This window comes from Mustela lutreola, chromosome 8 (genome assembly GCF_030435805.1).
Source record: "Mustela lutreola isolate mMusLut2 chromosome 8, mMusLut2.pri, whole genome shotgun sequence".
Lineage (NCBI taxonomy): Eukaryota > Metazoa > Chordata > Mammalia > Carnivora > Mustelidae > Mustela > Mustela lutreola.
The window spans coordinates 113,623,400-113,650,827 of record NC_081297.1 but is presented as its reverse complement, the minus strand read 5'-3'; the positions used below and the strand labels follow the sequence as shown (position 1 = coordinate 113,650,827).

At 38.0% G+C, this 27,428-nt stretch overlaps 1 protein-coding gene across 3 annotated transcripts in view; it reads left to right on the top strand.

Annotated features, from left to right (window-relative positions):
• LIN7A (lin-7 homolog A, crumbs cell polarity complex component) overlaps nt 1-27,428 on the top strand; it is a 153,719-nt gene that overhangs the window by 72,355 nt on the left and 53,936 nt on the right. The gene's annotated exons all lie outside the window — the stretch shown is intronic.

Genomic DNA, 27,428 nt, shown 5'->3' with positions numbered 1-27,428 from the left:
AGCAGGTTAACTATTACATACTTGTAGTCTAAGTTACTTTGTGGCCACATGCAGTCATATGGAAATTCAGTTCAAAATAGTCATAATTCGTGAGGGTTGAGCTTTTCTTAAAAGGACACTCAACTGAATCTTAGATAAATCTGGAAGAGTTACTTCCTACGGACTAATGTTATAATTATCCAAACATTGCTGTCTAGTGAAATAATGGAAAATCTCTGAACAGACTGCTATGCCCTTCTAACAAATTTTTGTAATGCTTTCCTCGCTGGTGGTTGCAAGAAGCCTAACATATCCAAGTGTGTAGAAATGACTGAATTTTTGCATTGACTTGTGGTGGCATTGACTAGTCCACTAATGAATTTAATTGGTTATAAAATACTTCATTTGGGATGTATAAGCCATATTGTTTTTTGAACAAAATAATATTAAGTAAGCCCATCATTTCTTCCCCATCAGGTTCTAAGTAATAATTCATTATTTAATAATTACTTAGAACCTAAAGTCCCTAAATCCAGCATATTTGCTCCACTAGAAGCCCCCAATAATAAATTATCTACTGTCATCCTCTCCAAAGTCAGTTGAACCCAGTGACAATCCGGAGAGTTGTTCTGGTGAAGGACATACACTTGACAAGGAATACTGTTATCAACTTCCCTTTCTCTTTGCAGTTCTACCTATAGCTAATGCATTTATTTTTACCTCAACAATGCTAACAGTCACCACACAGGAAAGACCTAGGGGACTAAGATAGAGACATACAAAACCTCTTTCACTACAAGTTTAAACTGTAGCCTATCCAGTGTGGTTACAGTTTGGATTTTGCTGAGATTTGACTTAAACTAAGCTTGTGCTAAATATCAGGTAAAGTTGTTTGCTATTGAAGTGTTCTTTATAATGAACACAGCTTAAGTAAATAACCATAATTGTGTCTCCAAGTTCAAAACTGTGGATTTAACCAAAAGCTGAAAGGAAATTTCTCAAAGTGTGTGAGTTCTTGGCCACCGGCTGCTCAGTGGGAAAGGTATGACTATGTGAAAACCCTGTGGGCCTCTCTGAGGTAAATTTCTGTAGTTACTCTGTAGATCAAGGTTAGATTCCCTACACACACTTTTCTTCCTTCACAGAGTGCTACTCCTCTGAGATTTGATGGCCGATTTTCATTTTTAGATATTCTATCATCTCTTTTACTCTCCGCAGAACTAACTGAAGAATAGGACACATCAAATATATAACTCTCCTCACTGGGAGTTTGGCATATGATCAATGTGAAGTATCTATCTTCATGGAATTTACTTTCCAGTGAGAATATGATTAAATAAATATGCAATACAATGTCAGAGGGTGACAAAACTATGGAAATTAATAAAGCAGGATTAGGGGAGGTAGGAGTAAAGTTCTGTTAAGTTGAGGTGGTAAGAAAATAACCTAATTGAGTTGAGGTGGTGAGAAAATAGCCTAACTGAAGTAATTGAGCACGTCACAAATATAAGTGAGGTAGAGTTTTTCAGGCAGAAGAAACCACAAGTGCAAAAACCAAGAATGATCTGAGTCCATAGAAGGAATGTCCCCCAAACCAGACCGTCTGCAGTAAAATAAGCAAGGTAGACTTCCCAGAGGCAGCCAGAGATCAGATCACATAAGGCCTTGCATGCTAAGGTTGGGACAGTGGATTTCATTCTAAGCATTGGGAGAAAGCCCTTGGAGAGTTTTGCCCTGACCTGACTGGATTTTTAAAAGGGTCCTCTGACTGCTGTGAGAGAATACAAGTGTGTGGGCAAGAGAAGAAATCAGAGATTGCAGGAACAAAGTCATGAGCAGATCGAGTGAGAGGCTAGATGATGGCAGCTTGCATGGTTAACAGTGTAAGTCGTCAGGTTCAAGGTGTGCTTTTTGGAAGTCAAGTTAACAGGAATTGTTCATGCGCTGGGTACACAGGTGAGAGAGACAGGTCTCAATCAAGGTTTCAGCTTGAACTGTTGGGTGAATGGTTACATAACTGGGTAGGAATCTTTGCAGCTGGACCAAATTTGGACTGTCGAAGGGCTCTGTTGTGGACAAGAGTAAGTTGATGATGCTTTTCCGGCATCCAAGTAGGAGTCTGGTAGGCATCTGAGGCTTGAGCCTGGAGGAGAGGCTGGGTCTGGAGATGTAGCCTATCCATCATTTCTTCCCCATCAGGTTCTAAGTAATAATTCATTATTTAATAACTACTTAGAATCTAAAGTCCCTAAATCCAGCATATTTGCTCCACTAGAAGCCCCCAATAATAAATTATCTACTGTCATCCTCTCCAAAGTCAGTTGAACACAGTTGTGTTATGGGTATGTGTTCAAACAAATGCACAGGCCTTTTTCTTTAAAGAGTTTATTAAGGAAAAAGAGAATAAAAGTAAAAAAGAAAATAAATATGAAGACATTATATTGGCATTAGAAACATAACTTCCAAACCCCATCTGTGGTAAAGCGTTCTGTGTGTATCATTAGTGATCCACGGAAATCTGTAACTGAACTACGGGCAGTCCAATAATTTCGGAGGGAAATAGGTGATGTAATTTATCTGCCTTACATTTTATAAATTTGGACTAATGAGATTTAATTTTAGGTTCACAGTAAGGTCCTTATAATAATTTTGTCCTGAAGGGCCATGCATGTTATACAGAAACTGTTTTCATCACTTCATCTTGACTCATATTCCACGCTAGTTTTATGATATCATTCATACTTAAGTTTGGAATGTTCCTTGTTATTCTCATTATGTCACTGTACATTAACTGGGAAGTCACAGTAAAAATAGCAATATGTATTCAACAATTCTGAATCATAGAATTGTATTGTATCTCCATGTAGTAACAAGGTCTTCAATAAAAATGTAAAACATGAACCCATGTTGCCAGACAGGTGAATCCACAAGCCAGGAAAGAAAAGGGCAGCTAGGAAGTACGACGTACAACAGCAAATATGTGAAAATTAAATTTTTTGGAGTCAAGGATCCTTTCCCTCTTGGTCTCTTGGATACTATTATACTGTCGTGAAACCTTTGAAGTTACAGTTTCTTATTCAATTCTTGTTCTTATTCTTATTCAATTATAATTCAGGTATTATTCTTACTCAAATTATGCTCAGAATCTCTATGATTAAATTATTTGATTTTTCAGGGATATTTGCTAGTTAATACTTCCCAGTGTGAAAGTTATGTGTTTGTCATGACAGGTAGCCCTTTGTCAGGCTTACCAGAGCGAAAACAGGTGCAGGTCATTGTCAAGAAGACCGTAAAATCCTAATTTTGCTAAAAAAAAACAAACAAAACAGAACAAAACAAAAAAACGGGGCGCCTGGGTGGCTCAGTGGGTTAAAGCCTCTGACTTCAGCTTAAGTCATGATCCCAGAGTCCTGGGATCGAGCCCCGCATCGGGCTCTCTGCTTGGCAAGGAGCCTGCTTCCTCCTCTCTCTGCCTGCCTCTCTGCCTACTTGTGATCTCTGTCTGTCAAATAAATAAATAAAATCTTAAAAAAAAAAAGGCAGGACAATCAATGGCCAATTTTTTTGAATTGCCTTACGCAAGTGTAACAGTAGTTATTGTTCCAATCCCATGTTTTGCTTTACATTTGGATGCGACCACTAAATCAACTCTTGGCCTATGGGCAGTATTTATAGGGGAGACATGGTTTAATGAAATTTTATTTTGTTTTTTTGCTGCAGATCAATGATTAAAAGACACTTGATGTTTTCTGTTTGTAACTCTTCTTCTGTGATCTCTAATAAAGATGGACAAAATCATGTTGAGCTCAGGACTGAAGCAAGACCATGTATGTGTATAACTAGAAAAGACCTCGATCTATTAATGAGTTTCACTTGAATGCCAGTCCATACACAGCTTTAGCCACAGAATACAGAGAGTAGTTTGCAATACTCATGTACCTTGATATTGTGTTTTCTTGCTGAAAGATCTTAAAAGGACCTGATTAATAATTAAATTGCACCTATTCTGTGCAAGTAATTTTGAAGTGCATGGCTGGTAAATGAACTGCCACATGCTTCTGCTCTCCCATAGTGAGAGACACTGGCTGACAAGAGAAAGTTCACAGAACTTTTTGAATGAGAGATGAAATAAAATTTTATGGTACTGATATATTCCCAGTAAGGACCATTTCTGGGATTTTAAGTGGCTTCTTCAAGTTTTAGTTCCTCACTCTACTATTTAGGTTGAGTGACCTAAGTTTATAAATTGAAATATAAGGAAATATAGGGTTGAAATATAGGGATTATAAAACGTTGGCTTCGGATAAGAGAATTTCCCATGAGAACTGAAGGTTGAACTTGGATTGAATTCAAATAGCTCGATTGCCAAGAGATGAAATTTTCCCTGCCACTTCATGTTCTTTGCGCCTCAGAGAAAGAAATCAATAGTATCTGAGTGGTCATATTTTAAGGGGATGTCCAATTTCTGCAACAAAATTCAAAGAAATTCTTTCTGAAACTAAAATAATAAAAAACAGAATGAATTTATTTGCCACCATCATCTTCCAAGTTTTGCAACATTCAGGATTCCTGATTTCCAGGGTGATATGCTCATTGATCCGATATTTGATGTGCTGCTGAGAGCGGTCTGTGGTGATGACTTGCTCCCACATTTATGACTATCATATTCATGTGAGAACCAAAATGCAGAACCAAATGACATAGTCACCAAAGACTGCCTTGCTTGGCCAGTCACCAGATGCTGTGTGCTAGTATGCTCTAATGTAGTAGAACTGTAGATTAAGAAAGTAATCCAACTCCATATGGAATCCTTCTGTGAGAGTCAGTAGGATTGTTGGAAAACATTCCAGTTCTCCTCTCCTTCTTAGCACATGTTACAGTTGGATTTCCCCAAACTCCTTAAAGCAGGATGTGGTTATGACAACTGCTTTGGCGAAGAAAATGTGAATGGAGGTGATGTGTGCCATTGCCTTGGTGAAGCCTTTGAGTCAGTGCGTGATATGTTGTGTTCCTTCCCCTTTACCATGGGACTAGTGATGTTTTACCTGATAAAGGATCAATCAGCCTGGGTTGCAGAGGGAGAAAATGAGAAATATGGGCTTTAGCCAAGCTTTTGCAAACACATAGCCTGAGCAAGAAATACACCTTTGTTACTTTAAGCCTCCAGGATATTGGGGTTATAGTACCACAACATAATTCAAGCCATCCTGACTGATAATACACAACTATCAAGCCAAATTTAGCTTGGGTAAATGTTATAAGCTGTAGCAAGCAACCCTTTAACTGCTGTAAATCAAAAGTCTATGTTGTTATTTTTGGTAAGCTAGAGTAAATCTTTTTAAAACTATATGAAATTAAAATTGATAACCACTATAAGTACCTATGCCCATTAGGTGACTCATTAATTTTAAATTGAGACACTTAGGTCATGGATTTTGCTACTAGATTATTTTCCATTTGCTCCTATTCTCATTTTTTTTTTTCTCCCTGAGGGTGGAGCTCCTTAACCCTCCAGCACCACCTCCCACCCTATCTAAGTCTTACATTGTTGCCTTATAAAGGAATTTCTTTGTTTTATATACTTAAAGTTATAAGCCACTTAGAAGAGATATTTAGAATGTATCAGTCTGCTAATCAATGGCTCTTAGTCTCCAGTGAGATTCTTTCCCTGAAGGGATTTATAGATTAGGAATTACCACCACAATGCCTCCCACCAGGAATGTATTAACTGTCACTGTTATGCATTCTGTCAGATGGGGGGAGGTGTGTGTGTGTGGGGGGGGTGGCAGCAACCTCATTAGAGCAGTGTTGTAGTCAAGTCAATGACCAATGTTTGAATCCCAACTTGGCTACTTATTTCAGTCCTCTGTAATATTTTATTCGTTAATTTTTAATAATGGAATGATACCAACAGTCTTGAAGTGATTCTGACAATTAGAGATCTTGTATGTAAAGTCACAGAGTACAGAGTCTGGCATCCAATCAGAGGATGCTATTGTAATTGAAGAGTAGACTCCCAAATTATCCCTAGGTCCAGTGTTTTGGTAAGTCAGGAAATGGAAAACAGGGTTGGGGGAGAAGTGTCAAGTTTCTATAGGCTAGATTTAAGAAAACCCGTAAGACTAATGGACCTACTCATTGCCCCAACGTTAATCATGAAAACAAAATTAACAGAGCCATTGTACCCTACTGCCACGGCGATCTGGGACATACTATTATGACACACATGTTTGTTTTTGGTGCCGTTCTGTACATCTTAATCTACTGTGTGCATGAAAATGTGGGCAGTACGTTTAATCAGCTTTATGAGAAAACTAATGGTGGGCGGTATGGCAGAATACAGATTTATAATTACCTTAGGAAAACACGTATGTGGGGGCGCGTGGGTGGCTCAGTGCGTTAAACTGCTGCCTTCGGCTCAGGTTATGATCTCAGGGTCCTGGGATCTAGTCCTGTGTTGGGCTCTCTGCTCAGCAGGGGGCCTGCTTCCCTCTCTCTCTGCCTGCCTCTCTGCCTACTTGTGATCTCTCTCTGTCAAATAAATACATAAAATCTTTAAAAAAAGAAAAAAAAGAAAGAAAACATGTATGTGGATCAGTATTGACAAGAAGAGATGAAGTAAGGATACGTAGGAGGAGAAAAGAGAGTGGGAGGAAGGAAGAGTGGAAGGGAAGGAAGCAGCTGAGAAAGGAAGAAAGAAAAAGGTAGGAAGGAAGGAATGAAGGGCGGCAGACTGATGTGGAATCATGGCTTTGCGTTGTGTATTGGGACAATGGCAAGAATATGGAGTCCTACAGAGCACTGACCACGAATTCTGACAACCTGGACTCAAATCATTGCTTAGCCCTTTAATGATATGCTCTTGCTGTACTCATTACTTAACTTCTGTGTTCTTGGTTTTGTGTATCCTTTTTAAAAAAAATGATTTTTTGAAATTTATTTTATTTTATTTAAAAAGATTTTATTTATTTATTTGACAGAGAGATAGAGAGCACAAGTAGGCCGGGTGGCAGGGAGAGGGAGAGGGGGAGAAACAGGCTCTCTGCTGAGCAGGGAGCCCGAGGCAGGGTCCTGGGATCATGACTTGAACGGACGGCAGCCACTTAACGGCAGCCACCCAGGTGTCCCCCCCCCCCCAAATATTCTTATTTATTAATTTGAGAGAGAGAGAGAGATACTGAGAGAGCACAGAGGCGGAATGAGAGGGAGAAGCAGACTCCCCACTGAGCGGAGAGCCCGATGCGGGACTCAATCCAGGACCCTGAGGTCATGACCTGAGCTGAAAGCAAATGCCTAACCAACTGAGACACCCAAGTGCCCAGGTTTATCCTTTTTTTAACATAAAGGAAGACAATAATAACTTTGTGGGGCTGTTGGGAAGGTTAAATCAAATGAGACTAAAAGGTATAAAATACTTAGACTAACACAGTATAACTAGAAGTATAGCTAAAAGAAGAAGCAGGCAAGAAATGGTAGTTACTCTGGTGAAAAAATCAGTGGTTTTAGTGACAAGACAATAAAATTTTATTGTTTTCTAATAGAAACATTAGTTATAAATACAAAGAATAATTGTTCTGTAGTTATTAATCGTCCAAACAAGTGAAAAATCTTTTTCTCAATAGGAAGCTCACATTTTAAAAAATATCTTGACAATCTGGAGTGGTTTTAGAATAAACCAGTGTAGTAAGGAATCTGGAAACCTTGTCATTCTACAAGAAGTTAAGGACTTGGTGATTGTTAACCACAAAAGAAAAAAAAAAAAAAAAACAGTGGGTAACATATTTGTCATTTATTATTTGGTAGGATAAAGTGAAAGGGATATAACCAATGTGGACCACTGGGTGAAAAGTAGCAGATTATAGATAATTAGCAATAACCACCAATTGGCTCTTTTATAATGTAAGAAGCTTCCTGTAACAACAGCAGAGGTTGGACGGTCATATTTCAGACCCATTTTTGCACAAGAGTTTTTAACTTAATGTCATGTATAAACTTCATGTTGTCGGTAAAGTAAAAGCAAATATATTTGTATGCTTTAATAATTTATTTATATACTTACATATACATATATATAGTACAGAATTTATATTTATATGCCTTATTTTTATTCCCTTCCATTTGTGTGCAAAAGTTTCATGGAAAAATATGTTTTTAATGTTTTACTTTAAACATGGACAGAATGGCATGGGTTCATTATGTAAAATTATCAATCTGTTATATAATGGCATCTAGAATAGTATTACATTCAAGGGAATTAACAAAAAATGTGTCTGACATATGTTTACACGTATCTTTCTGTTCATATTGAATTTAGCTTAAGTTGGCAGATGACGAAAGAAAGCTTGATGGCTCTTATACATTTCCCTTGATTTTATTTGCACTGCCAAATGTGATAGGACATGAAAGCTAGATTGTTCCTTGTGTGATATGTTTCCTGCCAAGAAGAGCATGAAGTCAATAAATCTTATTTCTGAGCATCCTGAAGATTCATCGCACGATAGAGAATTTTTATGTTCTTTACCAAAACTTGTATTTGTCCCCGCGTGTCTTGACATGTCTCCAAGCCAAAGGAACCATAAATAATCGGGGAAAGCTTGATCAAATCAGGTACTCTAGAAATGTCTGAACGGGTGGGTTGCTCAGAACTACAAGAACAACAAAAATCTCAAAGAGTGCCTCTGTTCATTTGCTATAACCTATTCCTGAACTCTGACATTTTGCTACTATTTTGAAACCCGTTATGGTGAAAATAGCTGTTTGGCATGCAATTAGTGTAAAGTCTGATTGTTTCGGTAAAGCTCTGATTTTTATCTATCATGTGAGTGCTGAGGGTCCTATTGAAGTCTGTGTGTGTGTGTGTGTGTGTGTTACCCCATGGGTAATTTAAAGAGCCAAGTTGTTCCAACGGTAAAAAGTTTCTTGGTTCTGCAGAACTCCAGATGGAAGAAAACTCTTCATATTCAGAGAGCATATGGGGTAGCATTAGGAGTTTCTGGGTTCAACATCCAGCTCGATTACTGTAAAAGACGGAGCTTTTACTTTTTATGGAGATTTATTACTTTTCAACATCAGCAGGCATTAGTGTCAAAGACTCTGACGATTATCCTAAAAGATATCTTGCCTGCTCTGGGAAAAGTGGCCCAATAATTTCAAAGCCGTAGCCTAGAACCTATAGCTTTCTAAGGTTTTATTTAGAAATGGAGCAAACTGTGTTCTCTTTACTGTCAAAGGTTTTGTTTGTTTGTTTGTTTGTTTGTTTTGGGGTGGTTTTTTTTTTTTTTTTTTTTTTGCTTTCCCAAGGATAAGTGTTAATGCACTCGGTTGAACTTGGGTCAGAAATTTCACTTTATTCATTTTTTAAGTATCGGATTTATTTTTCCTGGTATCTTAGAACAGATTGACAAGAGAGGTTCATTTGTAGCTAGACTTTCTTGTAGTAACATCTAAAATGGCTGTAAGAAGGAGGCTAGTCATCAGATTCCAGAGACACTGTATGATAGCTGCTAGAAATGTCTGCCATTTTGGAAGGAGACATTAGAACTGAAAACTTGTGACCTTTCCAGAGCTGAAGCAAGGATATTTGTGAGGGGAAAGGGAGTTGAAAATGAGAAAGCCTTGTCAGTTTAACCATGGGAAAGAACTAGAGCAACTGAAAAGACTGCAAAACTCTTTTAAAGGTTACTTCTGCATACATGATTTAAATTGAAAAAAAAAAAAAAAAGATTTCAAACGTCTTTCTTTGCTGACAAAGGCTGCATTCATTGTTGATGCCAACCTTTCCCCAAAATAACTTTATTTGCCCTAAGGACACAGGATTTGGTAGGACCTAAATTCAACTTGAAGTGTCTTGAAGGAAGTTCAAGTGTCTTGACATAAGTCTGTTCTGCCATAATGGAGCTTAATTCTGTTTGCTTTTGAAAGTGCCGCAGGCGGCAACTTTGTGCCCTTGCTGGTATTAAAACAGACTCAGAACTGACTGAATACTAAAAATGACACAAATATTTCCTTGTAAAAGATCACTCCAAACTTTAACTTCTTCCAAATCAAACAAGCTTCTCATTGAAATATATATTTAAGCAGACACAGAATTTTCTTCTTTTTATATGGTTTGGTTAATTTGATTAATTTTCAAGACAGCAGCCATTCATTTTTACAAGAGAAGAATCACATAATCTTAATAAAACTAACTCAATGTCAAAAGCAAAACATGGCATGAACCCTTACACACATGGCTGTGTTTTTCTTGGGATAACACCATAACTTTATCCGATTCTCAAAAGGGCCCATGATCTAGGCTCCCGCTTCACCTCCCAGGAAATGAAGACTACTCCCTAATGAAAGATTCTGGTATCGGTGGAGATGAGATGTACTACTTAACTCAGCTGGTCTCCCTCTCTAAGATCCTCCCAGTTTTATGAATCTGTAATTGCATAGCAAGTGACATATGCTTTTCTTCACAAAAATGACATGGAATTATAGAAGGCTGAGCAACTATGGATGGTAGGAATATGTGACTCTGAGGCCGTGTATTATTGTTGTAAGAAAGACGATATGATGGAGATTTTTAAACTGCAAAAATAATGAGAAAAATAAGTATACTCATTGCGTTTTTCGAAGAATATAATTATAATTTTATCACAGGAAATTGCAAAAACGGAATGACTAACTCATGGGAAACGAAATCTTTAAGTTATATTTCTGCAGCTTTCTCGGGAAAGACACATTTGTAACAATGTGAGGAGCGTTTATAACATCAACAGGTCACTTTCTGGTAGCGAGAACGGGGTTCTGTGTGGCAGGAACCATCTTACACTGTAATTGCGCTAATGGGTCATTGATCTTAAAGATATCTAAACAGAACCTCACAAATAGTCTGTAATGACTCTGAAGGCTGTTAGCATCCACTGTTGGGTAAATACTCAGCTCAGACTTTCTATTTGCTGTGACAAATGATAAACAGTTCATAATTCTAGAAGCTTGTAATTACATGTACCTACATAGGAGTTCAAAATAATGGAGTCCTCAGAGAAGTTGTATTTTATATCAGTTAGATAAAGTGAACATCCTGTCTTCTGTTGAGATCACAGGGCTGGAAGTCAGAACTTCTATTTTTGGTTGACAACTTTTTTTTTCAGTGAACAAGTCATTTAGCCTTTTCTTGCATCAGTACTGCCAACATATGTGCAGACAAGTCCATTTGTACAAGCCATCTCAAGTGAATGTTAAGTTGCAAATTGTCATTTTTTAAGCAGCTTGCTATTATCCCTTGGGTGTGATTTGCATATTAGTATCACTTATAATTCAAATATATGCAAGGTGATCATTAACTTCCTCCCTCCCTTCCTTCTTTCTCTCCTTCCTGCCCTTTTTCTTTCATACAAGATGTAGGGCTGACTGCTGACCACGACATCTTGTATTCATCATTTCCTTGTTTTTTATATGGGCTGCATGTTTGTGTATTTTCCTCAAATATATTATTTTATTATTTTTTAAGATTTTACTTATTTATTTGAGAGGGAGAGAAAAGGAGCAAGTGAGCATAAGCTGGTGGGGGGAAGGCAGGGGGAGAGGCAGAAGCAGACTCCCCGCTGAGCAGGGAGCCCCTATCCAGGGCTCAACGTGGGCCTCCATCCTAGATACCGAGCTCACAACCCGAGCTGAAGGCAAATGCTTAACCAGCTGAGCCACCCAGGTGCCCCTCATGTGTATTTATTTTAATTCTATTTAAAATATTATAAAAAGGTATCATGCTGCTGAAATCTTTGGGGGATGTCCTTTTTTCACTTAATATTCTACTCCTAAGATCCACTCATACTCTATGGTGTTACTGTAGTTCACTTATTTTGACTGTTGTGTGATATTCCATTGTATAAATGTACTATCTTTTGTTAATTCACTCTCTCATTGATGAACATTTAAATTGTTTCCACGTGCTACTATTAACATACCTGCACTTCTTGTCACATGAACAAGACTTCTTTTGGGTTCATATCTAGATTTGGAGTTTCTGGATCATAAGGTGTAAAAAATATTCAACTTTAAGAAATAAGGCCAAACTGTTTTTAAGTTTGGTTGCTCCAGTTTATACCCTAACAAGTAATACAGAAGTTGTGTATCCACATTACCTCTAACTTGGCATAGGAGACATTTAAACTTATACTAACTGAATATACTAAAATAGCATCTCGTCGTAGTCATCATTTGCATTTAAGTGATCACTACATTATTTAATGCCTCTTCTTATAATTATTGGCCATTATGTTTCTTTTTCTGTTAAATATCTGTTCATGTATTTTTTTAACTGATTTATGCTTATTTTTTAAAATCAGGCAATTTTTACTTGCCTGATTTTTTTTTTTAAAGATTTTATTTATTTATTTGTCAGAGAGAAAGAGAGAATGAGCACACAAGCAGGCAGAGAGGCAGGCAGAGGCAGAGAGAGAAGCAGGCTCCCTGCTGAGCAAGGAGCCCGATGCGGGACTGGATCCTAGGACTCTGGGATCATGACCTGAGCCGAAGGCAGCGGCTTAACACACTGAGCCACCCAGGCATCCCTATGTTTATTTTTTATTTATTTTATTTTTTTTAAGATTTTTTATTTATTTATTTGACAGAGAGAGATCACAGTAGGAGAGAGGAAGGGAAGAGATCACAGAAAGAGGAAGGGAAGCAGGCCCCCTGCTGAGCAGAGAGCCCGATGTGGGACTCGATCCCAGGACCCTGAGATCATGACCTGAGCCGAAGGCAGCGGCTTAACCCACTGAGCCACCCAGGCACCCCCTATGTTTATTTTTTAAAAGATTTTTTATATGTATTCTGTTCTTTTCTTTTTTTGTTTTAAGTAGTCTGCCCAAAATGGAGCCCAGCACAGGTGTTGAACTCACAACCCTGAGATCAAGACCTGAACTGAGATCAAGAGTCAGTTGCTTAACCGACTGATCCACCCAAGTGCCCTTTACATAATCTTGTTACTGACTTTTTGCTGATGGTGTATGTAAGTTCTCCTACATTGTATTTCCTATGTTATAACTTGTCTTCAAGATGTCTTTCATAAATAAAATTCTTAATTTAAAATAGTCACATTAATTATCTTTTTAATAATCACTGATTTTGGGGGGTATCTTACTTAAGAAGTATTTCTTACCCCAATGTCTAAAAGATATTCATCTATATTTTCTATGAAAAGTAGAAGTTTTATTTTTGAAATTTATGTTCTTAATCCATCTAGAATTGATTTTATTTTTTGTATGTTGTATGAAGTAGGCATCTGATTTTGTCTTTTATTTATAAGGATAACTATTCCATGTTCTATTTTTTAAAATGAATTTAAATTTTTTAGTGTTCCAAGATTCTTTGTTTATGCACCACATCCAGTGCTCCATACAGTATGTGCCCTCCTTAATACCTACCACCAGGCTCACCCAACCCCCCACCTCTTTCCCCTCCCAAACCCTCAGTTTGTTTCTCAGAGTCCATAGTCTCTCATGGTTCGTCTCCCCCTCCGAGTTCCCTCAATTCACTTTTCCATTATTGAATAATCCATAATTTTTTCTGTGACTTGCCGTACTAATACACACTGAACTATACATATGGATCTGTTTCTGGGTTTCTGATTAATTGGTCAATTTATCTAACCTTTCATTAATGCCCTACTTATTTCTTTTGGGAGAGGCAAGGTAATTAGTACAGGGTTTGGGGGTATAGTTTTAATCCTAGCTTTTGTCTTATTAGGAGATTTATGAGTGCTTATTACATGTGTGTATGTGTGTGTGTATGTGCAAAAGGAAATTGATGAAAGCAAACCATTCACGCATCAATGAACAGTGATAAGTATGTGCCGTAAACTAACGATTTTTATAACACCAATTCTGTTTTTTACATTAGAGGTCCCGTGGGTGGGGGTATACCACAGTTTCATATTCGTAATTTGTGGGTCTCTTTCAATTTCTTTCATCAAGGTTAATTAAGATTTTAAGTAAAGTCATTTATCTTATTCAGCTGAAGGCAGAGATTTCAGTTATCACAGCAAAATTAGTGCCCACTGCAGTATCTGCCAAATAGTGAGCATTTAATAAATACTTGTAGTATGCATAAAAAATTAATTAAGATGACCTTTTTATTAAGACAAACATATATTTGATTTTCATGGGTCTTGATTTTAAAATGGGACCCTGAGCTCATACAAATCCCAGGTAAAACCTGATAACACCTCTGGTTCAGAATAAGATCTTACTTACCTTAAAATGGCTTCCAACCTTGAAAGGTGATCAGTGATTAAAACCAATACTTTTCTTTTTACATTTAAAAATTGTTTCTGGGGTGCCTGGGTGGCTCAGTGGGTTAAGGCCTCTGCCTTTGGCTCAGGTCATGATCCCAGGGTCCTGGGATTGAGCCCCGCATTGGGCTTTCTACTCAGGGGGGAGCCTGCTTCCCCCTCTCTCTCTGTCTGCCTCTCTGACTACTTGTGATCTGTCAAATAAATAAATAAAATCTTTAAAAAAAATGTTTCTGACTTTGAAAACTGACCAGTAATTAAAATAAAAATTTTAAATCTTTTTATGTATTTATATAAATATATACACTGGTATGGGTGTGCATATATGTAATACATTGGTTTTCATGTGGTGAGTGTGTAACTATTGTAGCTGACATAAAATTTAGTAATGTGTATAGGTCATAAAGGAACCTTAGAAAGAGCCTCCTCCTGTGAAAGTTAGACTTAGGGGAGTTATACCCTTCTTAGTGGATCTTGTGATTGCAACTCTTATAAAATTATGAATCATTTTTCAAGGAATAGGCATTGCAAATTTTATAAATGCAGGGCGTTGGTAAGTTCTCTAAAACGGAGCCCTTTGGAGTCTTAATCTATTATAACTGTAGTTTTATAGATAAGAAAATAAGAACTGGAAAGTTTAAGTTGTCTTTCAAGCTAGTTAGTGCCTGAGTTAGTAACAGCAAAGTTTCCTGATGCTAGGCCAGTTCTAATTCCCCTTGCTTTGGACAATATTTCAGAACATTCTGAAATGTGGAAACAATGAAACATTATTTCACTATTTATCAGTAATGAACCAAAATAATTGGAAAATTGCATCATGGTTCCCATTTCCATAATCCCTATTCATATCAGTGTTCCATGTGTACCAACAACATTATTCAAAATTTTTGCCTTTTAGTTCTTCCTTTCCTTCATTTAACATAAGACAATACATTGTGGCTTAGTTTTATATCCTCTCATATATTTGTAATCCAAATTTCCAAGAGACCGCATAAAAATTTTAGTTACTAATCATTGCATAATTGGCATTATATCACCGAAAGAGTTACGACATTTGCAGAAAATTTCAGCCTCTACTAGAATAATTTAGTATTTTTAAGATCAAGCTTTAGCAAATGTGTTTCAGAATCTATCACAAATATGCATGTCTATTCAAATATGCCTTTAGTCCTTTTCTTAGTAAGTTAGTCCTAGAGGCAGCAGCACCATTTTCAACAAATAGCTATATTGGGGAGAATGCCGGCTATGCTAGCTGGAGGAAAAAAAAACTATTACAGGTAATCTTGTCTTCCAGACTACTTTGTTTTCCTCCTGTCTGCCTGTTGATTATATAAGAGATGCCAAATATTTATTTTTTATTTTTCATTTTTTTTAGATTTTTTATTTATTTATCAGAGAGAGAGAGGGAGAGAGCGAGCACAGGCAGACAGAATGGCAGGCAGAGGCAGAGGGAGAAGCAGGCTCCCCGCCGAGCAAGGAGCCGGATGTGGGACTCGATCCCAGGACGCTGGGATCATGACCTGAGCCGAAGGCAGCTGCTTAACCAACTGAGCCACCCAGGCGTCCCAAAGATGCCAAATATTTATTAAGCCTGATACTTGGAAACCTTTTGAACTGCATTTTCTTCACGTTGTTTCCTGTAATCAGCAATGGGGCCAACAGGGATACATCCTTTTCTCCTTCTCAGTCTTGCTTCTAGAAGGGTGGGGCCAGTGACCAGGGACACTGGTGACAGAGAATTCATGGAGGTCTGAAGAGCCAACAAGAAGCATCGCCTTGATGGCAGTGGACAGATGTGTATTTTCCATGTTAAGTGCTGTATTGACCCTCTTTATTTAACGTGAAGAAAGAAGAGGGGACTTAGTCTTTCTGGAACATCTAGTAGAACAGATAACTTCTCGCTCACTGATTTTGTAGAAATCATTTCCTAAACAATTTTCAGGTCCTATCCACTTTGGGATAACAGTACAGGCATGTGGTCATAACAAGGATGACAGCGCCACATACATTTTTCTAAAGAATACTTGTGGACTATAAGCCCATATGAAATCAACGTGGGAAAGGTTACTGGCTGTGTAGCAAAATTAAAGAATCCTACCTCCTAGAGTTTCTAATTGAAAAAATATTCTGTTAAATTTTCTTTATGACCACCTGCATGACTGCCAGATATTTTTTTACTCCTTATTTCAGAAAGTGCATTATAACTGCGTTCTCTTACATTTCTTTGAAAATCATTCCGTTTCCTCACAGACGGGACAGTAATTACTTCTGTGTCCAAGATAGAGACTAGCCAACTGACACTATACACTGAGAGAATTGGGATTGCTAGACATTAGCTAAGTAAATTAGACTTTCCTAAACAAGATTAAAAAAAAATATATATATATATATGTATGTATATATATATATATGTCCTTTCTCCACAAACGACAAAGATCTGTGTCAATTATATTTCAGTAAAAATTAAAATAGCCAAATCATAAAGTTGGAAGAAATTTGAGGTCTTAGAAAATTATAAAGACACCATAATTATTCGGTAGAACTTCTAAATAATAAATATTTTAAATGTCTGAAGATAGTCCCATGAGAGGACAATAATTTATTAGTTACTATGGTTGAAGAGTTTGTAATTATATGATTCAAATCACATTGTTGATATTTCATGCAAAATACCTTGTCAAGCATAGGCAATTACTCAAACAATAGTTAAGAGGAAGAGATTCATTTAGAATGTTCATTTGCTTTAATTAATTTTGGCACATGACTACAGCCGAGGGAGGAATTTTTAAGATTTCCATGACTTACTGATGGAAAGTAGGAGAGCCACTGAATCATACTTGATACTCATATTTTCATCTTAGAAAGGATGAACTTGGGTAATAAAGAGTCCATTTAAAATGTTGATTTACTCATTGTGGTAATAAAATTGTTTTTAATGAAATTGCTTATTATTATAATTATGGCTTTATAATATCTGCATAGCCAAGTATAAAAACAGACTGAGGTAGCCACACATTTGAACATGTGACTATGTAAATGAATTTTCCCTAAACTTGAATTTAGTATATAATGAAAATTGGACCCTGTTAAGCTAAAACTTAGAAAAAAAAAAAAGAAAACCTCAGAACGTTTATTCCATCTTTAGTCGAGTTCGTTATAATGATCTACTAATGAGAAAAAGAAATATTTCATATTTCATAAAATATTTCCATTCTGTAGGAGATAAAATATTTTTTCATTGAATTACCAGTGATAGTAAGATTTACATTTGTTAACTTATTGTAAGATTCCAGAAAGTATTTGACTATCAAATACTTACATTTAATTTTAAAGATGTTTTACAGTGGATACATAAACGTGAGTTTACAAGCAAAATATTCACAATTTCATCATCTGTCAGGCTATTTTGTTTATTTAATGTCAAATGTTCAGATGTTTACAGACATCGATTTTCTTTTAGGAAAGCAATATGTAGAATTGTTAGGAAGACATATGCTTATTGAACTATACATTTCAGTGTATTCAGTATTGATATACATATTGGCAGCTAAAAAGTAGTAAAAGGAGAGTTTCCCTCAGTGACTGATTTCAATATATAAAACTAGTTAGTTGCAGATGCATTGTAATTAAGCTTATTGACTTGCTTTGCTAACAGAAATAATTTCTTAAAGATACTGTTTCAGACCCTGCCATTCAATATACATTATTTTTAATGTAGCAGGTTATTAAGGAAACAAAATCATTAGGTGTTGTGCGTTAACTCAGGGACATTTCCTGTTTCCCGCCCTTCTCCGCTACCTTCCCTTTCTCTGAGCATCAAAAAGTCAGGTAACCACTGAAACATTGTCTTTACCTCCTCTCATTCCACTGCTTCTATCTTTGAATGTGTCTGGAAAAGGGAAAGAAGCTGAGTGAGAAGGATACCTACCCCACCCCCCGTCACTGTTTTCACTTGAAGATTTCTTAATTCTGACTGCGATTTTGGTTCTTTTAAAAATGTAGCAATTACTAGTTTTAGGGCCTCGGGGCTTAGATCATTTCTACATGAATGCTTTTTCCATTTATAGCAGAATTTTCCATTGACCTTTCCTAAGGTATACAAATAATCCCTCAGACTCCCTGTTTGCTGCTAAAATTAATACAAACATATTACATTTACGGTGTTCATGGACAGTGGTAAATTAGGCCCCGGATCAATGACTTTTTTAGTTTGTAGCTAGCACCCAGAGGAGGCCCCAGGGAAAGGAATGACTCTGCTAAACATAGTCTGGCCAGAGTTCCGGCTCAGCAAGTTTTTTCCTGTTCATGATCTCTGGTCACAACAGACTTTCTCTTCCATTGTGGTCTCCTCTAGTAAGCCATAGATGACGGCACCAGACACCTAGAAGGTGTTTGTGGTGCTAGCTGTAATTCAATGCATCTTTGGACCGTGTCTTCAGTCCTCTGTGCTTGCTGTGCCCCCCTCCCCCACAGCCCCAACTTCTGTTTACTTCTCATCAGCTGCTGCTCCTCAACTCTGTGCCCAGGACTTGTCCAGATTTTTTTTTTTTTTTTTAAGTATCAGGCTGATCACCTGGACTGGCAGAATTCCCTTTCTTCCTGTTGAAGAGGAGAGTGTACTTATGCTAGCTATTCTTCTGGAACTTCTCAAGCATCGTAAGTAAGACTATGCACTGCATCTTTTTGGGACATCATTCATTTTTGTCGTGGATTTGAATATTTATTACTATGATGTCCTGGCAGATGGCTGTGTCTTGAAGAAGGGCCAGCTTTCTCTAACATGCACAGAGGCACCAATTATGCTAAGTATAAGATGGGATTTCCCACAACATATTCTTTGTCATTTTGTACATTTATAATGAGAAGGTAGTGCTTTGTACATTGAGATTCTAAGAGAGATCCCAAACCAATTAGGAGTTAGCCAAAGTCCCCAGAGCCTTACAACCAACAAGCTTCCTCTCCCTGATTGGAGCTTTCTTATCCTTTAACTCCCATCCTTTCTATAATCTGGTTATCTGTCTATAATAAATGCAGAAGTTCATGAGAAATGCTTGCTGAAACTATTTGATTCTATAATTTTAAGTTTTGCCTGATTGCTTTACATGTAACACTGTTATGTAATTCATGCCCACTCAGTGCCCCATGGGGATTATATATATGGCCTTAGTGATAATTCAGTTGCATTATGCTCTTAATAGTTACATAGTCTTCTAAATTTCTAACAATACATATACCGTTGTATGGTCATGTATTTCTTGGAATCTTCCACAATATGTTATTCAGTGAAACGATTTCCAAAAAGTTTATAAATTAGGAATATGTGTATTCATGGGGCGCCTGGGTGGCTCAGTGAGTTGAGCCTCTGTCTTTGACTTGGGTCATGATCTCAGGGTCCTGGGATAGGGCCCCACATACGGCTTTCTGCTCCGTGTGGGGGCCTGCTTCCCCCTCTCTCTCTGCCTGCCTTTCTGCCTACTTGTGATCTCTCTCTGTCAAATAAATAAAATCTTAAAAAAAAAAAAAAAAGAATATGTCTATTCTAAGGACACATGGGATGTGAATTTTTTTTTTTTTTAAGATTTTATTTATTTGACAGATCACAAGTAGGCAGAAAGAGGAAGGGAAGAAAGCCCTCTGCTGAGCAGAGAGCCCAATGCGGGGCTCGATCCTAAGACCCAGGGACCATGACCTGAGCCGAAGGCAGAGGCTTAACCCACTGAGCCACCCAGGCACCCTGGGATGTGAATTTTAAAAAAGTACAGGGTCGCAACAGGCATGGTTCTCAGCCCAAACCTCTAGGGCTCTTTGCAACTCCTGACAGCTGTGATGGAGTATGGTGCCTTCTGCCGGAGTGACTCCACACCCGGCCGACTCAACTATCTACCCAAGCAGTGTGGATTGGGCAGAAGGGACAGACGTGTCCCCAGCATTCTCCTCACTGGGGCATCCTCAAATTCGTATGGAAGCACTTTCTTTCTTTACGTGTGACCAGAAAGCACAGGCATCTGAAAGACCAGAGAGAGTTCCCACGAAGCCTTTAGCTGAGCCTCACAGGCTTCTGCTCGCCTGTCTCATATACCACGTGACATTTTAAAATGAAGTTTAAGCTATTTGGGGTTCAACTGTTAAATGCCAGTGTCTTTTCTCTGCCTACTTTTCAAAACGCAGTTCACCTGAGCTGCTTCTCCCTGTGGCTTCACCTGGGCTCTTCTCAATGGCACGTGTGTCCTTGTTTCGATAAGATCACATCCTTATCGACATTCTTAAGTGTCAAATGCGGAGCAGTTCCAAGGCAGTGGGTCTGTTTTTGGACACCGGAGAAGAGTCTCTGCTCTAGGATTTCCTCAAGACGGAGCCAATCCCGCCGACGGATAGTGATGATAACCAACAGGGACCGCTTGCAAAAGCAGCCAAGAGGCGAGTTCTAGCCTCCAGTGATCTTATCCAACGGGGTGTCTGTGCTCACTTAGTTAATTAACGCTGAGCCATAAGTTTGCTGAGCAGTTTGGCAGGTAGCATTTCTGATCTATCTTGTCAGGAGACAGTTAAGTGAGATCCTAGCCACGTCCTGGTTTCTGAATTAATTAGTTCCTGGCAAGTTTGACCTAAGAGACAAATGGCACACGGCTGTGGAGAAAGGCATACTTCCTGCCAGTTTCTTTCCTGTCTTACCAGCAGGGCTGATGTCTCTGGATCCTTGAGTAGGCAAACACTGACCACTGACGTGTTGGAAGAACTCTGAGTGATGACCTCGCCACTAAGCAGATGGCCTCCCATAATTACCATTACACTCCCACAGAAGGCAACTTCAGCATTACCAAAGATAAGAATTGCTACCAAGGTGCGGTCAAGATGCTAACCATCCAGTATTTCACCACAGCTGCTTCCAGCTTTTCTTTTGCTCTGCTGTCAGTGTAGGAACACTTTAGGGATACGTATTTTGGTGTGTACTGTGTATCTGAAAAGTATACTTAAATGTAAACGGAAATTCTACTAATATGTTAAATTGGCAATATAATACCCATGCAGCAGACATGTCTTTTATACATTTCTGGGCCTGAAGGGGATGGGTTGCAAGTACTAACAAAATGCATATTGAAAAGAATTGGATTTTATTATAATAAGACCCTACCACCAAGGAAGCATGCTTGGAGAACGAGATTGTTTCCAGTTGATTTTCCTCGGAGCCCTGCCATCCTCATAATTTCTCACTTTTATGGAGCAAAGAAAGATGGGAGAAGAATGGATAGAAATCTTACTTAAGATGAAACCTATCTTATGATGATGGAGTAGAGGGAGTAGAATGGGGAAGAAAGGAATAGAGCGGACACTCCATGTTTCCTACCAAACAGCTTCCCTCACTTCTCTCCGATGGCTGGAAAGATGACTTTATTTAGGTGCTTACACCTCCTACCTCTGCATCCTTCCCCCAGAATAATTCAGGGAAGGATGAGTTTACTCCCTCAGAGGGGTTAGTCTTACTGGCTTAAAGTAAGGCAGGTGCCCCAGTGTAAGCCCTTGTGAATGATAGGTTTAGCAGGGTGAGGAAGTGACCCTGATACAGCTAATGTGGCAAGAGAGGAAGTCCAATGACAAGTTTCTGGGGAGTTTATTGTAGCTATTAAGGAAAGACATAGAAACAGATAAATACCTCTTTTCTACTGGATCTTATCTTGTCTGGATATGATTTTTTTTTTTTTTTTTTGGAACTATGACGGCCTTTTGAGGGCTCTAAGGAGAGCAAGCCTCCAAAGACAAAACGGACATTTGGAACATTCCAGAGGAGTAAAAGCCTGGGTTTTTGATAAAAAGATTAAGTCCCTGAACTAATTATCTAGATTCGCCTTATCTTGAACTTTCTTGTTGCTAGCTTTTCTCAGTATGTGAGCCAGTATTTTCCAAACTGCACAGGAGAATCACGGGCAGAACTTTTAAAAATCTGAATGCCCCGCTCTCACCCCACTGCTGTCTGATCAGAGTGTTGGGTGAGAGCCAGATATCAGTATATTCCAAGGACCCCCCCAGGTGATTCCATTATGTAGCAACATTTGGAAACCATCTGGTCTGAGCTATTTTGAAGTATATCTTTTGTTATTTCCATCCAAGTGCTTCCTAACTGAAATGACAGAATTCAAACTAAGAAAAAAAAAAAAAAAAGGCAAAAAGAAACTAAAAACATTATTTGTATGAGTAGCTACACTGAATAAGAAAATAGAAACAATATTAAGGAGAGTATAATAAAGAGTCAAAAATGCTTTCATAGTTTTCAAGAGGAACTCTAAGTCAGTTACTTAGCAATTTAATTGAACCACATTCAAATGTAATCAAGTACCTACTACTCTTGATAGAGTAGTCTTACTGATTAGTTCCTTTGATAAAACTTCGTGTCTATTTAATAACCTGAAGTTTAATTTATATAAAATAATTAAAAGTGAGAGAATCCTTCCATCTTTATTAAATTTGGTCTTTGAAGAATGTCCACACAACAGAAACAAATATTGGCTTCTGTTATATATAATTTCAACAGCGGAAGATTCATTATCCTTGTCAGCTGTTACAAATCTCCTTGAACACACACACACACACACACACACACACACACACATACTCACACACAGGCAAATATATACACATCGTGTTTTAACCCCTGGGGAATCCTAGATTAAGTTCCTCTGATATCTTATCTTGCTGTGTAGTCCATAATTATTATAATATTGAATTTAGGAAACCATCTAAGGAATGATCTACTTACACTCCACATGGGGAAACTCAGGCCACAAAACTAACAGCTCCCTGGGAATCATGTCAATAATTCTAGGATTCAACCAGGAAGTCTCATTTTCTATTCTTCAGAAGGTTATGCTTTCTCTTATTTTGAGAAGGGGAACTTCCTGTCTTCTCCTTCAGGGTAGAGATTAGAGAACAATAATCCATCAGTTGTTTCCTTATCTCAGAGCCAAAGGACAGCAGTCTGTGCCTTTCTCACACTTTTAAAACACTGTGCCGCCGACTCAGGATCTTGCTGAGAATTTCAGTGTCACCTCAGCCCAAGGGTGGTTATTTTTGGTTCCCTAAATATTAACCTTGTTTGTAATCACAGTACATCATAATCTAACATTATGGCTTCCAGAAAGACCTTGCAGTTTTTGTAAAAAAATGTTCTTGATGTCCCCGAGCTATCATGGATCCCATTCCTCTTCTCCACTGTTCAGTCGTTGGATTGGTACCTTGACTTCCTACTTTGTCTTCAAGTAGGGTCATAAAAACTGGGATAGGTACGACATATGAAGGTATCTCTAGTCTCATTAGATAGCAGGACAGGCCACTCAATTTAAAAAACAAGTCTGGTAAATTGACAGATAAATGGGCTTTGCATTTCATTGGTCATACCAGTGTAGAATGTCTTTAATTCTACAATACAGAGAGATAAGTTTCTCAACAGATTCGCAAAGGGACTACCCAATCTATTTAAATAAAAGACTTTTCAAGAATATGCATTTGCATATTCATAAAGAGGACACTGCAGATTTAGAAACCGGCTTGAAGGGCACCTGGATGTCTCAGTCGGTTAAGCATCCAACTTCAGCTCAGGTCGGTCATGATCTCAGAGTCCTGGGATCTAGCCCTCCTTTGGACGCCCTGCTCAGCCGGGAGTCTGCTTGTTCCTCCTCCTCTGTCCCTCCTTGCTGAATCCCCTCTCCGCCCTTCATGGCCCTCCTCTCTCTCAAAATAAATAAATAAAATCTTTTAAAAAAACAGACATGAGATCACAAGATTGTTTCCCTTTAATGCTGAGTTGTGCTGAAAATTATCTCTAATAAAAATGAATGGGCAGGGGCGCCTGGGTGGCTCAGTGGGTTAAGCCTCTGCCTTTGGCTCAGGTCATGATCCTGGGGTCCTGGGATCGAGCCCCGCATTGGGCTCTCTGCTCAGCAGGGAGCCTGCTTCCTCCTTTCTCTCTGCCTACTTGTGATCTCTATCAAATAAATAAATAAATTCTTTTTAAAAAAATGAGTGGGCAATGTGACAGGAATCATCAGTGACTGAGAGAGAAATTGTATCAATCTGAATGGATAGCATTTACCTGCTTGAGGGGAGGTAGTAATGAAGCACTTCAACCTGATTAATCTTTGAGCTTTTCTTCCCGCGTAAGGACAGGTTAATAATGCAGTCAGATTCACATCATCTTCGAGGTTGATAAAATTGACCTACTTTTTCTTCAAGAGACAAAAAGTCTCATGAAATATTTTCACATTAAAAAATGTTGCATTTTGGTGTCTTTCTTCTTGCATTCTATAATTAAACCTGGCATATCACTTCCAAAAGTTAAATGAAGTTTAGTTCATTTTCAGGTCTGGGCTATGCAATGAGTTAGCATTTCTGCTGCTTGAGACAAGTGGCATTTGCTGCTTTGTCTGCCAGAGAAGTTTTCTGACAGTAGTGATAATGATGCAGATGTTTTTCTTTGTAGGGATCTTCCAACAATATCCCTAATGGAAACACATGCCTACTTCCTGGCAAAGAAAAACAATCATTTTTGAAAGCAAGAAAATTCAAATGCCTTTATCAAAGATGGCCAATGTAAACAGTCCATGATTTTCTCTACCTCATTTCTGCTGTGTTCTGTTGCAGCCATAAAGTGATTCTCTTTTTTTACTTTTTTTTTTTTTTTTCCCCTGGCTCTCATATTGACCCAACTTTGGAAAATCTTATGCAGGTTCCAAGTGGAGTGGGGGTATTTAAAGTGGTGAGGGTGTCATTGGAGCAGAGGGTTCAAGCTTTGTGAATGCACTCTTAAAATTGATTTGCCATGTCATCTTGAATGTTAGGTCCAGGTGAGCTGACTTGGTTTCAGTCAAGAAAGAAATACAGTCAGTATCAATCATATGTCCTTACACTTAGGAATGTAACTTTGACTCTTGGGGTTTTTCTAGATGAAAATATTGAAAGACACGTGTAAGTAATCTTTAGCAAATCCTTTTATAAATATGGTCAATATATAATTGAACAAATCTTTACATTGAACAAAAATGTGACATTTTACAAAAATGCAGCTGAGATTCTCACAAAACTGAAAAAAATTGGGGGTTAAGTGAATGTTTGATTCTGCCCTTTCCTCAAAGGAACATTTTAATATGTTCCAGAAAACAAGCCTTTTGTCAGTTAGCTTTTAAAAAAGAATTTCCGTTGATATGCACAAGACGTGTCCTTACTCTATTCATTTTTAAAAAAATGTTATTTTATTCTTGTAAGAATGCTTAACATGAGATATATCCTCTTAGCAAATTGTTACGTGTACAATGCAGTAATTTTGACCAGAGGTACAATGTTGTACAGCAGGTCTCTAGAATTTATCTTACTTCATTGAAACTTTATGTCCATTGTTTAGTAATTTCCCATTTCTCCATTCCCCCAGACCCTAGCAACCATTAGGCCCATGTATGAGTCTATTAATTTAATTATTTTAACATCCCTCAAATAAGTAGAATCATGCAATATTTGTCTTTCTGTGACTAGCTTATTTCATTTCGCTTAAACAGAGGACAACACATGTTGGTTAGGATGTGGAGAAATTAGAACCCTTACGCAAGGTTAGTAGAAATGCAAAATGGTGCAGTTGTTGAAAACAGTATGTAGTTTCCTCAAAAAGTTAAAAATAGAACTACCATATAATCTAGCAGTCACACTTCTGAGTATTTATCCAAAAGAATTGAATTCAAGATCTTGAAAAGGTGTGCGTGTCCTGAAAGTCATGACGATGTATTCCTCAGTCTCCCTGCAAGGCTGACCCATTCCACGAGATGGGATACAGAATGGAGTAAAGACCAGAAATATCTGTTGTAGCCATTGTTTGGTCCTTGAAAAATACAGCATTTTAAATATACTTGTCCGTGTTAAGAGAACTATGTCAAAATGCCACTTCTGATGAGCCAGACCAAAATAGTCATTTTCAAAACCTACTTACCACCAGGGCAGCTATTTTGAGCCAGCTCTCTCTCCTTCTTGGGTGAATGAGCCATCACAGTCATAGGCCATAAAAGTAAAAAACTCACCAGTATAGAGGGGGAGGGTCCAGAACAGTCTGGGTAATTCAAGCCAAATAAATTCTGTCATTAGTAGCAACCTGGTTAAGTTTGGGTGTGCCTATGGACAAGTGATTCTGTTCTCTCTTTCTCTTATCTTTGAGAGGATACACTGCCCTTTTGTATGACTAGCCTTAGAACCATTTTTAGGCTCTACCTTTATAAATTAAGTATGTTTAATTATGTTTGCTTACTTGCTCTGCTTCAGTCACCTTTTTAATCTAACAAGAAAATGGAGGAAAAAAATCACTTCTGTGTGTCTATTTAGCCCTTGAATGAATGAACTTGAAATAGAACTCTAACTCTGTTAGAGTTCTTAAGCCAGTAGTTTTAAAAAAAAAAAAACCAAACCTTCATTTCCTCCCTCCCTCTTTTTATCAGACCTGCACATGTTTAAGAGCTTGGGGTCATCTTTGATGACAAATTAGAACTTAGTGATCGTTTTATGCACTTTATGAGATTAATTGAACAGAGCCAAGCCTGGTGCCTTGAACAGAAGTTGAATTTAATAGAGCGCATCAGAGAAGAGGAAATGGAAAACTCCTGCCCATGCAGAGGGTAGTCTGGTGTTTTGGTAATGGTGAGCCGGGACAGTGTCAGGAAAGGCAAGCCTGTTCTGATACTCTTCATTTTGTAGCTTCTTAAATGAATTATCCTCATACAATCAGTCTTCATTATTCAGGGATGCTGTATTTATGAATTCACTTACTTGCTAAAATTTATTTTGCGGTCATTCTTGAACATGTGCACAGTTGTGAAAAACGTGAGTCACCCAGTGAGCACCCTCATGTTCCTGGCTGAAAATAAGCAAGGCAGTGCTCCGCCATAAACAAGTGTTCTTTTCATGGTCTGTTTAGTGTCAAGTCTGTCTCATTTTTATATTTTTGTTGGTGATGCCGCTGTTGGGATTGGCCCCCAAGCATGGCACTGAAGTTCTGGCCAGTGTTCCTCCCTGCAAGAAGGCTTGGGATGTGCCTTACAGGAGAAAGCTCTTTCTAGATTAACTTCATTCCGGTGTAAGTGGTAGTGCCGTTGGCCTTGAGTTCAATGTTAAAGATCAAAAACGTTTATTGAATTAAGTGTCTTTAAAC